We start from the raw sequence: 17,955 nt of genomic DNA, 5'->3' as shown, positions 1-17,955 counted from the left end.
TTTTATTATTTTTCTGTTACTTGTCATAGGCTTAATTTGCTCTTCTTACTCTGTTGATTTTAGATATTTCTTCTTTTCTAATATATGTATTCAATATTATAAATTGCCTTCGAAGCTCTACTTTCACTGCACACATTTTTAATAAGTAGTATTTCCATTTTCAAATATTTTCAAATTTCTCTTGGGTCTTCTTTGACCTATGTGCTATTTAGAAGTGTGTCATGTAATTTCCAAACGTGGATTTTCCAGCTGTCATTCTGTTATTTCTACTTTAATTCCACTGTGAGCTGAGAACATACTTTGCATGATTTACATTCTGTTAAACATATTAAGGTGTGTTTTATGGCTCAGAATGTGAGTGTCTTGGTGAATGTTCCATGTCAGCTTGGGAAGAATGTGTATTCTGTTGTTTTTGGATTGAGTATTTTATAAACATCAACTAAATCAAGTTGGTTGGTTGTGCTATTCAGGTAAACTATATCCTTACTGATATTCTCCCTGCTTGATCTATCAGTTACTGAAATAAAAGTCTCCAGCTATAACAGTGGATTCATTTATTTCTTCTTGTAGGCCTGTCAGTTTTGCAACACATATTTTGATACTGTTTTTAGGTGCACACACATTAAAAACTATTAGGTCTTCTAGAACAATTGGCTCCTTAATTGGTGTGTCTCTATATCCCTGATATATTTTTTTGTTCTGATGCCAGTTTTGCCTGAAAATAATGTAGCTATTCCAACTTTCTCTGATGAATGTTAGTACAAAGTATCTTTCTCCATCCGCTTCCTTTTAACTTATCTGAGTCATGATACTTAAGGTCAGTTGTTGATAAACATAGAGTGTCTTGTTTTATTTTTGTGTTTTTTTTTAATCCACTCTGACAACCTCTGCCTTTCACCTATATATTTACAGCATTTACATTTGAAGTGATTATTGATATAGTTGGATTAAATCTACCATGCTTGCAACTGTTTTCTACTTGTTACACTTGATCTTTTTTTCCTCCCCACCTTTTTTTTTTCTGCCTTCACTTAGTGTTTAGATGAATGCTTTATATGATTCCATTTTATCTCTTCCCTTAGTATATCAATCACCCCTCTTTAAAAAACTTTTAGTGGTTGCCCTAGAGTTTACAGTATACAGTTACAACTATTTAAGCCCATCTTCAAGTAGTACTATAGTACTTAACATATAGTATAGGATCCTTACAACACAGTATTTCCAGTTTCTCTTCCCATTCCTTATAACATTGTTGTCATTCATTTTACTTATCCATAGGCAGTAGCCACCCAGTTATACTTTATATCAATAGATAGTAAGAAAAATAAAGTTTTATTTTACACTCATTCATTCAATCCTTCTCTGGTGCTCTTCCTTTCTTTATGTAATTCTGATCATATATCATTTCCTTTCTCCCTGAGGAACTTCTAACATCTCTTACAAGACTGATCTGCTGGAATTATTTTGCCTCGGTTTGTGTTTGTTCAAAAAAGTCTCTATTTTTCACTTTTGAAAGATAATTTCACTAGACATAGAATTCTAAGTTGGCGTATGTGGGGTGGTGGTTTCTGATACTTTAAATATTTCACCTCACTCTCTTCTTGCTTGCATGGTTTCTGTCAAGAAATCCTCTGTAATTATTATCTTTGCTCCTCTGTAGATAAAGTGTGTATTTCCTCCAGCTTCTTTCAAGATGTTTTCCCTGTCGTTAATTTTCTCCAGTGTGAATACAGATTTGGCGAAGTGTAGATGCGTTTAGCATGTATCCTGCTTGGTGTTCTCTGAGTTCCTTGGATCTGCTGTTTGAAGTTTGAAGACTGTCATTAATTTTGGAAAAGGCTTGGCCACTATCACTTAAAATATTTCTTCTGCTCTGTTCTTTCTTTTCCCTCTGGCATTCTAATTATGTGTATGTTATACCTTCGGAAATTGTTCCAAAATTCTTGGATGTTCTGGGTTTTGGGGGTTTTTTTTTAATTCTTTTTTCTTTTTTTTTTTGCTCTTTGCATTTAAGTTTGGGAAATTTATTTTGTTTGGTCTTGTTTATTTAAGAGCACAACATGAGATCCACTTCCTAACAAAATTTTAAGTGTACAATGTATTGTTGTTGACCAGACGTCCAGTGTTATGCAGCTGATTTCCAGAGCTAATTCTTGTTTGACTGAAATTTAATGCTCTCTCATCAGTAACTCCTCATTTCTCCCTCCTCCCTGCCAGTAGCAACCATCGATCATTCCATTCTTGTCTCTATGGATTTGACTAGAAATTTGACTATTTCAGTCTGGGAAATTTCTATTGACATATCTTCAAGTTCCCTGATTCTTTCCTGGGCCAATCCAGTCTGCTAATGAGTTCATTAGAAACATTCTTCATTTCTGTTGCAAACATTTTTTTTCTAGAATTTCTATTTGATTCTTTCGTAGAGTTTCCAAATCTCTGCTTATGTTACTGCTTGTTGTCTAAGTTTTCCGTTAGCTCCCCTAACATATAAGTTACTTTAAATTCTCTGTCTAATTTCGGGATCTGTTATATCTGATTCTGCTTCTGATGCTTGCTTTGTTTTTTGAATCTGTTTTTTATTGCCTTATAATTTTTTTGTTGAAAACTACACGTGAAGTGTACAGTAATAGGAAGTGAGTAAAAAGCCTTTAGTGTGGGGTCTTACATAATCTGGCTAGAGGTGAGCTGTGTTTAATGTTGGGCTCTAGTTGTAGGTCCCAGAGGCTTCAGATTTCGTTAGTGTGCTTGCTTTGTCTCATCCACTGTCTTTGTGCTTCTGTAAGACCTCCTCCTTAAACAGTCTTCACCTTACAGTTCTTCCAGCTGTAATTCACTGTCATCACACAGGAGCCCAGTTGATGTGATGATAACATGTGAAGGGAGGGAGTGTTACATAACCTTATGATTTAAGCCCCGTCTTTTTTAAAAATTCTATTTATTTATTTTGGGCTGCGCTGGGTCTTTGCTGCAGCACACAGGCTCTTAGCTGCTGCACATGGGTTTTTCTCTAGTTGCAGCCAACAGGGGCTGCTCTCTAGTTATGGTGCGCAGGTTGCAGTGGCTTCTCTTGTTTTGGAGCACGTGCTTTAGGGCACGCAGGCTTCAGTAGCTGTGACTCACAGGCTTAGCTGCCCCAGAGCATGTGGGACTGAACCCGTGTCCCCTGCATTGGCAGGCCGATTCTTTAAAGACAAGACCAGCAGGGAAGTCCCTAAGCTCAGTCTTTCTGTGGACCTGTGTCTCTGGCTGTGACTTTCACAAATGTTTCTTCGCTTCCCCCTTCCCTTTAGGTGAGATAGGAAGGCTAAAGGGGGCTAGAGTTGGGTAAGTGTACTTCCCCCAAGTGGCCTAAGGCTCTAGCAAACTATTTTCCCCAGAAGAGTATCCTTTGTTACAGAAAATGCTCTGAATGTATCTCAAAATGATTACTTTGCCCCTCTCACTCCCAGGGTCACAAGGGGATCTTTCTCTGTGAAAACCTGGTGGAGTTCCTGGAGGGAAAACCCACAAGAATGTGGGGGTCCCTAGGTCTGTTTCCCCCAAGAAAGTTTTACTCTCATGATAGTCCACATTCAATCTTCAGTAGTTCATCTAATTATCACTTAAGTGTTCCCACAAATTTATGACTCGAGAAACATCTGTTCCAGGTAAGCTGACTCCAGCTGTGTTCCTCTGCATTCACATCTCTTCACAAATTTCAGAGTGGCAATTTGTCCTGAAACCCCAATTCTGATAAATTCAAGGAAAGTCATTGATTTTCAATTTGTATAGCTTCTTCTTCTTGTTAAGACAGGAATGACAACTTCTAAGCTTTTTACATGCCAGAGCTGATTCTAAAAGTCTGTTGGGTCTTTTTTTTTTTAATAAAATTATATAAAGTTCAAAGTATATAGTAATCTGGGTCTACTTAGTGTGGATCAAGTTATCCAATACACAAGATCATAAGGCAACGAGTACTCTGGTAGGCATACGAAGTCATCAAGAATAGGCTAAATCATGTTTCAAATCTCTACTAAGCAAAGAAAAGAAGCATGCATACATTTTTAAAGCCCATCAAAATGATTTAAATTTGGGCACCCAAATTTTAACCCTTTAAAATGACTTATCCCTTTTATAGCTAAGGTTATAAGGCTCAAAGTAACCGAGTAAAGAGATTCTAAATCAGCTTGAAGTCCTTCTTTCCTTTCCTTAGTTATTATTTAAGAAAACAATCATACTGTAGATATTTATACATAAATCAGGTTCCATGTGAATGGCCCCTGGACAGTATTCCTCCTAAGGTCAGGAGGTTGGGTCCCCCGTTCACTCCCTTAGGGAGCAGTGTCCAACTCTGCTCTGACCTGGAAATCTCTTCTTGGCTCCTTTTTTCTCTAATGGATCCAGCTGGCCTCTCAAAAAACCCCCCAGGTATCCTGGGAGCTGGGATGGCTGAAACAACAATGCCATAGCCAATGTGCTAATGAATTCTTGAAGCTGCCTAGTGGAATGAGGTTACAAGGAGGTGTTGGAAATGTTCCTTTCTCTCTTTTCTTTAAAAAAAAAAAAAAAAAAGGCGTTTCTTTTTGTGAGTGGGTGTATACACACACATACACCAAGCCTCTAACCTAAAAAAGCTTTCAGTTTCCAACTGCCCCAAATTACTTAAGGTAGTTTTCCCATCTCTGAGATCTCAGAATGTTCAGGTTCTGGACTGATTTCTGTTCTTCCCCTTCTGAAATCCAGTCCCCTTCCTTAAAACTCAGTTGTTACTAGTGATCTCACTTGCATGGCATTCCTTCTGTTTGACATGTTAGTGTCTTTCTTGTTGACTGAGAGAACCTCAAGAGCTGAGCCTACATCTTATTCTTCTAATAAACCCTCATATCTCCCAAAGCTCCTGGCATCCACAATACCTCACCCAAACACTCAATAATGCTTATCATTTTCACTCACTCCTCCAGTAATAGTAATAGCGAACACATATGGAGCACTTCTTAGGTACCAGACACTGTTTCAGGTACTTCACACGGATAAATTCACATAATCCTCCTAAACACCCCTAATATTATCCCTATTTGACATATGGGAAAAATAGTGCATGAGTTTGTTAAGTAACTGTACACAGGTCACAGAGCCAGCAAGTCATGGCAGAGCTGAGATGTGAACCCAGATCTATATCTGGCTCCACTATCTTCTAAATGACTTGTCCATATTGCCTCCCCCAACATGCATAAATTCCTGAAATGATTTATCAATTTAGTCATTTGCTGTCATAGCAACAGAACAACTACCTGGGCTTTAACTTTTCAGAAGTCTGTAATTGCATTATAAATGAGCTCCATGGTTTTGCTCCCAGTCAAGCAGTCTTTGCATCACTGGGAAGCCCTAGACATTTATGGAAGGTACAAAGGGGATGGGGATGAGGAGCTGTAGTTGACTCCTTTTCAAATTTGAGATCCAGGTTTCTTTAAAAAGAAAGAAAGAAAGAAAAGCAAACTTATGACATGGGTGAAAAGCTAGAACACTGTGATGTTTAATTCTATGTATCAACTTGACAGGGCCAAGAGGTGCCCAGGGAGCTGGTTAACCATTATTTCTGGGTGTGTCTGTGAAGGTGTGTCCACATGAGATTAGCATTTGAATCAGTGAACTCTGATAAAGTAGATTGCTCTCTCCAATGTGGGTGGGCCTCACTCAATCTCTGAAGGCTTGACTAGAACAGGTGGAGGAAAGAGGAATTTGCCCCTTTTCCTTCCCACCTGCCTGTTTGAGCAGGCACATACCTCTTGATGTGGTCTCTTCCTGCCCTTGAACTGAGATTAACAACATCGGCTCCCCTGGTTCTCAGGCCTTTGGACTCCTACTGGAGTTATAATACACCACAGTTCCCACCTACTTCTGCTTCATTGACTATGCTAAAGCCTTTGACACTGTGGATCACAACAAACTGTGGAAAATTCTTGAAGAGATGGGAATACCAGACCACCTGACCTGCCTCCTGAGAAATCTATATGTAGGTCAAGAAGCAATAGTTAGAACCAGACTTGGCACAGTGGACTGGTTCCAAATTGGAAAAGGAGTACGTGTATATTGTCACCCTGCTTATTTAACTTATATGCAGAGTACATCATGAGAAATGCCAGACTAGATGAAGCACAAGCTGGAATCAAGATTGCCAGGAGATATACCAATAACCTCAGATGCGCAGATGACACCACACTTATGGCAGAAAGTTAAGAGGCACTAAAGAGCCTCTTGATGAAAGTGAAAGAGGAGAGTGAAAAAGCTGGCTTAAAACTCAACATTCAAAAAACTAAGATCATGGAATCTGGTCCCATCACTTCATGACAAATAGATGGGGGAACAATGGAAACAGTGACAGACTATCTTCTTGGGCTCCAAAATCACTGCAGATGGTGACTGCAGCCATGAAATTAAAAGACACTTGCTCCTTGGAAGAAAAGCTATGACCAACCTAGACAGCATATTAAAAAGCAGAAACATTACTTGGCCAACAGAAGTCCATCTAGTCAAGGCTATGGTTTTTCCAGTAGTCGTGTATGGATATGAGAGTTGGACTATAAAGAAAGCAGAGTGCCAAAGAATTGATGCTTTTGAACTATGGTGTTGGAGAAGACTCTTGAGAGTCCCTTGGACTGCAAGGAGATCCAACCAGTCCATCCTAAAGGAAATCAGTCCTGAAAATGCATTGGAAGGACTGATGCTGAAGCTGAAGCTCCAATATGTTGGCCACCTGATGCAAAGAACTAACTCATTAGAAAAGACCCTGACTGGGAAAGATGGAAGGTAGGAAGAGAAGGGGACGACAGAGGACGAGATGGTTGGATGGCATCACTGACTCGATGGACTTGAGTTTGAGTAAACTCCAGGAGTTGGTAATGGACAGGGAAGCCTATGGTGCTGCAGTCCGTGGGGTCACAAAGAGTCAGACACAGCTAAGCAACTGAACTGAACTGGACCATTCCCTCAAGTCTCCAGTATGTGATCCATAGCGTGATTTGGGGAGGACCAGACAGCCCTGCCCCAAAGACAAATCACTTTGTGTTAGCTCCCACCATCATCAGTTGGTTCTTTAAAGCTCATTGCCCTGTTCCTCTTGTCCTTTTGTTGAAGCCTGTGCTTTTCCAGAAGAAAAGTCATATATGGTGTAAGCAAGAAGATCTCAATATGGAGTAGGGAGACCTGGAGTCTGGCCCCAGCCCACTCACTGTCTCTGTAGACAATAGAGATCCAGTATCCACACAGCCCATCCCCTGTGAAATAAACGGGTTAGACTTGCCATCTCTGAGGACATTTCCTGCTAGAAGAAACTGTGGTCAGTGATTCAAGTGTGGATGGGCTCCCTGGACAGCCTTCCTCCGAGATGAGGCACATAGCACAGAAGCCTAATTAGAAGGCTGGGATCCCAAGACTCTGTTGCCTAAGCCCTAATTTGCCCCAGAACTGGATGTGACCCAGGGCAAGGAGAACCTGGGGCCATGGGCATTGCCAGGCTTCAGCCAGCTCCTGCAGCCCCGCAATTCCACATTAGCAAAGCTCTGTTTCAGAAAGGTTCAAGAACTTTATTGGTACAAGCTGGAAGTTGGTTGGCCACATTAAGAACTCAGCATCCCCCTTCCCTTGGTCCCACTGGCTACAAAAGGAGCTTTGTCTGCCATGGGGAAGCCAGTCCAGGATGTGACCACCAGACGGAATTCAGACTTTAATAGGCTGCAATGTCTGCTCAGAAACATACGACTCCAAGCTTCTGCACCTCCAGGGCTGGATGCCCTCCGCATTAGTCCGGGTCACAAGGCGGGGTCTGGCCTGGCTCTGAAGAGAAGGGCCTGGGCTGCACACCAGCTTGGGCCATCCTTCTTTTCCCATGCTTTCCATGCCCATTCTAAAAATGGACAAAAGTGGCTGGGGGTTGTACTCAGCAGAAATGGTAGGGTGAGTTACAGGATTTCCCTTTCTCTGCAGCTCCCTCAAAGGTAATACCGCAAGGAGCTGTTCAGGGTCTCACCTGGGTCAGGAGAGAGTATGGCGCATGAATGGGATGGGTAGAACCCAGATTCAGAGCCTGCGTCACCTTCCCTTCCACCATCTCCCCAACCTCCTGCTTCATCCAGTGACCAGCTGGATTCCACCACTGTTGTTGAGTCGCTAAATCATGTCTGACTTTTTCGCGAGCCCATGGACTGTAGCCCTCCAGGCTCCTCGGTCCATGGAGTTTCCCAGGCAAGAATACTGGAGTTCATTGCCATTTCCTTCTCCAGGGGATCTTCCCAACCCAGGGATCAAACCAGGGTCTCCTGCTTTGCAGGAGAATTCTTTTTGCTGAGCCACCAGGGAAGCCCATCATACATAAGAGCTAAGCTGTGAAATAGAGAAAAATCTGTCTCAGGTACCCATGTCTACTCTGTGGATCCTCTTATACCCAAGCCTTTTACTTTAGGGAAACCACCTAGTTGGTGGAGTTAAATCCCAAGGGCAGAGTGTTTTCCCAGTGGCTGTAAGATGTCACCAAATAGGTGGTCTCCCTAATGGAAAGTTGGCCCTTCCATGGGCTGAAGGTGGGGAGAGGCTGTTTATGGGGGACGAAAGCTGCACTGGCAGGAGAGAGGAAGGAAGCAGTAGTTTTTTGGCTCTCTGAAAATGTTGCCTAGAGGCATCCTGGATTCTGCCCAGCCTGCAAAAAGAGGGTCATTCACCACTGTGGCTGCACCAGCTGCAGGGAAGTATTGAAAGGGTTTGGTCTGTCCATGGGCAGCCAGCCAAGTGTGTGGCCATTCAGCTCTAACATCCAGTAGAAAGGGATAAAAGCCAGGGGAGAGTGTGGGATTGCTTGTAGCTGGAGATCAGGGGAAGATGTATGGTGGCAGGGGCGGTTGAAAAGAGAAATAGGCTTGGACACACAGATCTTATGGGAAAGGCTTTCCGGGCACAGGGAACACAGAGGGTCAAGGTTCGCTGGCTGGAAGACACAGGTGTTGGGAGAAGAGTTTGGCAGGGTGGAAGGTACATGAAGGGAGTAATAAGAAATAAATTTGAAAAGGTCAATTGGGATCCAATTATGGAGGGTGGGCCTTGGGCCATGCTAAAAAATTTGGACTGTATTCCACAGGCAACGGGAGCCTTTTAAGATTTTAGCCAAAAAGTGGCTTAATTAGGGAAATAAACCAAAATTTGCTCAGTACCAAGGATCAGGCACTTTACCAATGTTATCGCATATAATCCCACAGTGATCCTATGAGGTAGGTGACATAATCCCCATGTTGCAGTTGAGGAAATTGAAGTACAAAGAGGTTAGAAACTTGTCCAAGTCACCCAGTTAAATCCTCACATGGGTACAGTGACCCTTGAACAACACGGGCTTGAACTGTGCACGTCCACTAAAATGCAGATTTCTTTCACCAAATACGTTCTATAGTACTACACAATTGCTGGTTGAATCTGTGGATGCAGGGGGCTGATGGTAAAATTATACATGGATTTTCAACCACAGGGAAGGTTGGGGCCCCTATTCCCCACGTTGTTCAAGGGTCAGTCATACCTGATATTTCCTTCTTGTGCACCTTACAGATAAACTAAACGAGAATGTTCTCCAGGAAAAGTGAAGTGAAGATCAAGACAATAAAAGGATAATGTGAGAATACAGAAATGGTGGAGTGAGCCCAGAAGTCAGCTGTTTAGCAATACTCAAAAGAAATTGGTGTCCAGTAAAATGTCAGGGAGTCCCAAGGAGAAAGATTTCTAGAAGAATACAATGGATCCAAGAAGCACATAAAATTAGTAAAAATCTAGATGATAAAATTGGAACAAGATGGCAAAAACCTAACTTTCTTTACCCAAAGAGTAAAAAGGAAGCAATCAAAAGCTCGATGAAAAACAAACCACCAAACAAGAGTAAGTCATGTCCAAAAATGAAGCAACAGAAGAGGTAAGATGCATTTAAGCAAATGGTGGCACGTAACACAGGAAAGTCTATGCGATCTTGGGGCTAAGAATATTGCCCTTGGAATGAATGGCACAGGGGTCTGCCCTTGAATACACAGGAAAAGAAATGTGATCATTTACCATCACCAGGCCCTGGGCCCATTTACCCACACAAAATATGCTATTCTAGTCGCTGTTTATTGGTCTTCAATGGACCATGAACAAAAAAAAAAGGGGGGGGAAAGGCCACTGTGATTTGGGGACAGGATATAATGTTACCACACTTGACAAATGTAGAAATTTAAAACTCACTGATAGCCGCACCCGCACGTTTTGAGGCATGGGGCAGAGCCTCCGGCCCGCCCGCGCCACCTGAGGATCCCGGAAGCCACCCCCGCCGTGGAAGAGGACCAGGAGCTGGAGAGGACCCACCCTATTCTAATCCTGCCCCTTTTCTTGTGACTCTACCAAAAGAATATTTTAGCAAACTTTTTGTTGAAGGACACTTCCCTTGGTCACCATGTGGATGGCCAAATGGAGTAGGGAGAAACTGGAGGCAGTAAATTATTTAGTGGTAGAATAGGTGGAGGCAGGAGAAGATAATAATAAGGGCTAATGCTAATAGTTCTGTGTAATTGGAGTGCATTAGAACAGTAACCTGTTGCAATTGTGATAGATTTTTTTAAAAAAAGCTAGTTTCAAAACCGTACTCAGTATGATCTCATTTTTATAAAAACTATGTGTGTAGAAAAATGTCTGGAGTGAAGACCTCAATGGCTGAAGGCGAGAGGAAGACAGCCCTGGAGATGGTCCAGGCGGCTGGGACAGATAGACACTGTGTGAGATTTGTGTTGCACGAGGAGGACCATACCCTAGGAAATTCTCTCCGGTACATCATCATGAAGAACCCGGAAGTGGAATTCTGTGGTTACACTACAACCCATCCTTCAGAGAGCAAAATTAACTTGCGCATACAGACCCGAGGTGCCCTCCCCGCGGTCGAGCCCTTTCAGAGAGGCCTGACTGAGCTCATGAATGTCTGCCAGCATGTGCTTGACAAGTTCGAGGCCAGCATAAAGGAACATAAAGATCAAAAGGCCAGCAGAAACGAAGCCACATTCTAGTCCCTCACACACCATACAGGGAGAACTGACGTCTAGGATATTCTGTATGTGCTCTTGGCGAAACCCAGAAGTAAAAGATTGTGGTGACAGCACAATGTGACCTGCAGAAGGGCCTGCTTCTAGCTCATAACTCATCTTAGCTGTTGGAGTCCCTGCAAGAAACTGTATTCTGCTAATAAATTCCCTCTTATACTTAAAAAAAATTTTTTTTAAAAAAGTAAAACTCACTGACAGAAGAGGTGAGAGGGGAAGACTAGGATGGTAATGCCAATATCCTCGGAGAAGGCAATGGCACCCCACTCCAGTACTCTTGCCTGGAAAATCACATGGACAGAGGAGCCTGGTGGGCTGCAGTCCATGGGATCAGAAGAGTCAGACACGACTGGGCGACTTCCCTTTCACTTTTCACTTTCATGCATTGGAGAAGGAAACGGCAACCCACTCCAGTGTTCTTGCCTGGAGAATCCCAGGGATGGGAGAGCCTGGCGGGCTGCCGTCTACAGGGTCGCACAGAGTCGGACACGACTGAAGCGACGCAGCAGCAGCAGCCAATATTCTACCTTGTAGGGTAATGCGTCCAATACAGCTGATCGCTAATGAAACAAAGTTATCAACAGGGGAACTAGAATTAGTGACTGCATGAGTTAAAATTAAAAAGAAAAAAAAAGGAACTGTTATGGGGATAACACAGTCACGGGACCTGACTAAATAGTCTGGGTAAACCTGTTGCCTCTGTGTCTGGTGCTGGACCTGAGGTCAGCAGGACTAGCAATGGAGACGAAAAGATGGGAGCAAAGAAGGAGAAGGAGAACCTGGAGCCTGTTTCTGTCTCCACCTCCCATCACCTTGATATGGGTGACTTTCTAGACAAGTGGATGCCCCGGCCATGGAGCTGCACTTGCATCCAGCCCAGGCCTTAGCAGAGCTGAAGGAGACCTGGAAGGGGTGGGAGGACCCCCAGGCAGCAGGCCGATGAGGCAAGCCGCTTGTCGGCAATAGGCAGGGGCTGCAATGGTACCTGCTGAGTTGACACCATACATACAAATTGACATACTCTGAAAATCTGAGAGAGGGACAAGGGCAGTTGTCACAGGATGAGGTCCCTGGAAGTAGACACTGAGATAATTAGAGACACATGATGCTTATGACGATGGACATCTGTGGAAAGAGTGGAATCGTGCAGGACATTTGGCCTTCTCCAGAACATCCATAGGACGTTTGATCCATAGACATTTGGTCCATGCCAAAAGGTCCTTGGAATTTGGTCCTAGCCAAAACACCTATGAACATATTTGGTCCATGTCATGGGGTTTTTGACAAGATCAAATATCGAGGGCCTTTTGGCATGGACTGAATGTCAGCTGAGCAGGTGGGAAGGAAGCAGGTCGGGCAGAGGAACGAGTCAAACTGCAATGCAGATCCTACAAAGCCTCCTCCCACCAACCCAGAGCACTGAGGTGGGCATTCACCGTTTGAGTCCATTGACCAGAAAAGGCCTGGCCTTATTCTCTCATGTGATGTGCTGGATACAGGCTGCTGTAGAAAAGGTGTGGCCTGGGCAAGGCAGCTGTGTGCCTCTGAAGCTGATCCTAAAGGAGCTGGCAGCTGGTGGACCACTATTCATGTGGCTGGGCTGCAAGTGGGTCTTGTGTGTGTGTGTGATTTATTTATTTACATATTGGCCATGTGGCATGTGGGATCTTAGTTCCCCAATCAGGTTTCAAACCCATGCCCCCTGCATTGGGAGCAGAGTCTTAACCACTGGACCACCAGGGAAGTCCCTACAAGTTGGTTTTTGTAGGGATCATACAGCATCCAGATGACCCGTCTCCACGCCCACCCAAGCATATGCATGAGCTGTGAAAGTGAAAGTGAAGTGAAAAGTCGCTCAGTCGTGTCCAACTCTTTGAGAACCCATGGACTGTAGCCCACCAGGCTCCTCCGTTCATGGAACTTTCCAGGCAAGAGTACTGGAGTGGGTTGCCATTTCCGTCTCCAGGGGATCTTCCCGACCTGGGGATCGAACCCGGGTCTCCCGCATTGCGGGCAGACGCTTTACCTTCTGAGCCACAGTCCTGCTTAATCTGAGCAAGGAGACAAGAGGTGAAGTCCCCTCAGGAACCACGAGGACACAGCGGGGTTGGCATATTCTATTACTTAGAGATAGAAGGCAACTGACAGAACCAAGAACCACAACAGTTAAAAGCCATTGCCTCCGAGGGACAAGACTGACTCCAAGGCACAGTGGAATGGAGTTCTGCTCTTAACTAGAAGCCCTCTGCACCATTTTATTTTTCTAATCATGTGCATACAGTTCATGGATTAAATATTTGTAAATTTTCTTTTAAGTTTGGGGTTGTCTGACTCCACGCCACATCCCAGAGTTATGCCCCAGGCAGGCCTATTTGGAGTGGGCACAGGGAACCTTCGCTTTCTCCGGGGGGGTAGGCACAGCTGTGAGTGCCTGGCTGTGAGTGCCTGGCTGTGACTTGGCAGGCGGTGCCTGGCCCATCATTCCCAAGGCAGGAAGCTGGCCAAGTCCTTCATCTCGTGCCCTGAGTGGATGGGTGCCCAGGACCAGCCCCCGTGTGGTGCTGGATTGGGGGCCTCTCTGTTTCCACTGGAGAGCTGCTGAAAGTGCCATCACTGAGAAGAGGGTGCCCTTTCGCATATCCGGACTCTTCCCAAACTTTCACGTCTGTGACTCAGACTCCGAGGACCAGAGCCTGACACCTAGAGAAGGTCAGCAGTCGGTAGGTCTGGCGGGAAGTACTCCTCAAGGCTGGATGGACCTGTGGTTACTGCGGGAGGATCACTCGGTCTGAGGATGTCCCTTCTTATTTTTTTTAAAAAAACTTTTTTACCACTACTGTATAGGAAGTTAGGAAAATAAAGACAGGTTGGCCATACCTCCACCCCGGCGCCAATGCAGTCATTACTTCCTTGCCATATTTCCTCTTACTTCATTCTCCTCTACAGCTACCTTTTTAAAAAAAATCTAGCGGTCATCCCATTGTACATAAATTTGGATGCTTGCATTTTCTGCTAAATTTACCCCATAAGCATTCTCCCTGTTGTCACCTAAGCTTCATAGCTATATTTTATTCTTTAATATTTATTTATGTATCTTTATTTCTTTTGACAGCATTGGGTCTTAGTAGCGGCACGTGGGCTCTTTGTTGAGACATGCAGGCTTCTCTCTAGTTGTGGGGCGCAGGCTTAGTGGCCCCACGACATGTGAGAATCTTAGTTCCGCAACCAGAGGTGGAAACTACATCCCCTGAATTACAAGGCAGATTCTCTCTCTTTTTTTTTCTCTTTTTTCGTTGCAAGGCAGATTCTTAACCACTGGACCACCAGAGAAGTCCCCATAGCTATCACTTTAAACAGCTGCATGAGATAAGGCCAGGGATTTTATCCCAGAATCTAATAACACAGGATCCCAATGCACAGTAGACAATTCATACTCTTTTTTCAGGAACAGAATGCGTGATCGGGCCATAATCTGTTTTACCACCCCAAAAGAACTTTTTGGCTGACCTAACACTATTCTCTTACTGTGGGGAATTGATATTGAAGGAATTCCAATTTTTCAAACACACTGTCTTATTTCTTTCCTGGACAGCCTTCCTTTTTCAATCAATTTCCCCAACCAACCTCTACACTCTGCTCTTTGCCTGCCAATCCCAAATCACACAGACTCCATCCTTCATTTATCATAAATCAACCGGCCTTTGTGGAGTAAGCAGCAGTGCCCGCGAGTGGGTTACGTGAGAAAAAGCAAATCGTGTTAGTAGCTGGGTTAGCGGAGAGGGGAGCATGGGTCCCGTCTGAGCTGGGGCCCTCCGTGCACTTCAGAGGCAGTGATTTCTGTCAACACTGCTGTCACCATCAAGTACCCTTCGTCCTGAAATAGTGGCCCAGGCCCTGCCAGTTATTTCATCTCGGTGCTTACGTTTTTCATGTGAGTTTAAACATTCAAACATCATGAGCATGAAACATAAACACTCAACCCGCCATGGCATTTTAATGAGGTTCAACTGGGTTCAGCATGTCCTATTACTTACAATTGTGTAAAAGCTTTTCGACCCAGATCACTTCCTTAGGTCTGGCCCATTTCAGCCAAGACAAACTTTCTGTTTTCTGAGCACTTTAAAGTTTGGGGAGAATTATTCTGGGCAGATGATGAACACCCACAGGGCCTTCCTCAGCTCTGTGTAGTTGGATCAGCAGTTTAACTGAGCTTCTCAAAAACTCCTGAAGAGGAAATGACTGAGTGATAAACCATGATGGCTCACTTGCCCTGAGGATGCTCCCCACCCACCTTTGCCTTGCTCCTTCACTTTTCAAATCACAACCACATCTGTGGCTCTTAGATGCCTGCCAGGGAGCAAGAAAAGAGTTCTTAATATTCCCATCTGACAAGTGTGGCAACTGAGGCCTAGAAAGATAAGGTGACTTGTGCATGACCGCAACACAAAGAAAACTAGTTGTCCAAAGTTCCTTCTACTAAACGTATTTAGGTACAGACTAAGCTGCTATCCTAAAGGACATCAACCCTGAATATTCATTGGAAGGACTGATGCTAAAGCTGAAGCTCCAATACTTTGACCACCTGATTCACAGAGCTGACTCATTGAAAAAGACCATGATGTTGGGAAAGACTGAGGGCAAGAGGAGAGGAGGGCAACAGAGGATGAGATAGTTGGATAGCATCACTGACTCAATGGACATGAGTTTGAGCAAGCTCCAGGAGTTGGTGATGGACAGGGAGGCCTGGTGTGCTGCAGTTCATGCAGTCGCAGAGTTGGACACGACTTAGCAACTGAACAACAAACAACAACAAGCTGCTATAAAGATGCTTAAAACTGTCCCAGCACACAGACAGGTGGTCCAGGCCATTAGGTGATCCTGCCATCCTCCACACACAGCTTCCATCGCTGTGTCCAAGTCCAAGATGGCTTCTCCGGTATCCTCACCCCCTGGGGAGGGAAGGTAGAAAGGGCAAGGGAGTGGTCATGAATTCCCTTTAAGGTCATGCATTCCTTTTATGGCCAAGAGTTTAATGGGCATACCAAGCAGCAAGGGTAGCATGTGCCCGGTTCACACTCAGTTCTAATAATGAACAAAGGTGATCAGATATCAGTTGACAACCAGTGCACTCCAGTGTGTATGTTATGGGCGACCCTAAAAGGGGAAGATGAGGGAAGTTCAGGGAGGACTAAGTTTCTGCAGCTCTGATTATCCTGGAGCTATGGGCTCAGCACACACACACACACACACAATAAATGCATGGGAACTGGCCTTGCCCACTAGGTGCTCACATTTTAAGAGGCAACAAACATAAACGGGACATGCTGACCAGAGGACAAGGCATGAAACCAATAGATGACTGAATGGCAAAACATAGATACATACCAGGCATGGATTTCCCTGCCAAGGGACCAGGGCATCTAAGGATAAAGTGGAGATCCCCGAACTGGTCCTCAAACTCTGCCTCCTTCCCACCTTCCATTACGTTGTTTGTGTTGTGATCAGTTGGGCATATTTGTGCCACTCCACCCTGTCTAGAATAAAAATTTCACCAAATCTTGTATACCCAGTGCTTAACATAGTATCTGGGAAATAATGGATGCTAAACAAATGAGTGACCCTTAAAATAGCCCTTGAGACATCCCTGGTGATCCAGCGATTGACTCTGCTTTCTGGTGTAGGGGCCATGGATTCGAATTCTGGTTGGGGAACTAAGATCCCACATGCTACATGGCACAGCCTATAAATGAAAAATTAATTACTTAATTAAAATGACTTTTAAAATTGTGTCATTTTCTACCATACACCTGGTGCACAATATATGCACAATGCCTGACATTTAGTTGGTGCTCAATACATGGAGTTGACAGACTTAACTAGAACTTAATTAAAGAGGAATGCTATCAGGTGCAGCAAAGACATCCCCAGAAGGCACAACACATGGTTGCCCATTCAGTCCAGCTGCACCAACGGGATTTTTAGAGTCTGTAAGTCCCATATGTGCAGCTTGGTCTGCCCAGCAGATGGAGGCTTGTGATGCATTTGGCGAAGGTTGTCTGGAGCTGGGGCCAACCATGCTACACTTTAGGCTCCCACTCCTTTTTTCTCCCCTCACTGACTCCCCAAGTCTCAGTCCTTAGCCAGCAGCTCTGGTCCCCATCCTCCATTCCCAGGGAGACTCAGATCATCAACAGGGCCGCTACTGGACCACTTTGTCTTCAACGCATCTTGGGTGCCAAGCACAGTACTTGGCACTAAGGTAAAGCAGTGAATTAGACAGGTAAGGTCCCTGCCCACACGACATGTAACACCTATCAGGGGATCAGTTAAGCTAAATGATCCCAAAGTGACAGGGTCAGGTGTACCTGTCACCTTGAGAGTAGCATCTGTCTTCAGGACACCACGCACTTCGCACTCAGCCTGCCTCCCCTCCTGAGCTGAGGCTCAGAGAACATGAGCGCGAGTCCACCGTCGGACCCAGACCTGCCTCCTGCCCGCCTTGAGCACATCCTGCATCTTCTCCATACCTGTCCCCTCGTCTGTGAAATGAGGTCGAGAACAACAGCCATTCTGCCTTCATTTCGGGGTTCAGTTCAGTTCAGTTCAGTCGCTCAGTCGTGTCCGACTCATTTCAGGATTAGAGAAGGACTAAATAAGGCACGTGAAAGGGCCCTGTAAGCTGTAACGTGTGTGTGCATGTGTGCTAAGTCACTTTAGTCGTGTCTGACTCTTTGCAACCCCGTGGACTGTAGCCCGCCAGGCTCCTCTGTCCATGGGGATTCTCCAGGCAAGAATACTAGAGTGGGTTACCATGCCCTCTGCCAGGGCATCTTCCTGACTCAGGGTTCCAACCCGTGTCTACTGCAGCTCCTAAACTGCA

Source organism: Cervus canadensis, chromosome 6 (genome assembly GCF_019320065.1).
Source record: "Cervus canadensis isolate Bull #8, Minnesota chromosome 6, ASM1932006v1, whole genome shotgun sequence".
Taxonomy (NCBI): domain Eukaryota; kingdom Metazoa; phylum Chordata; class Mammalia; order Artiodactyla; family Cervidae; genus Cervus; species Cervus canadensis.
The sequence above is the reverse complement of the archived record's forward strand: the minus strand, read 5'-3'. Positions refer to the sequence as shown.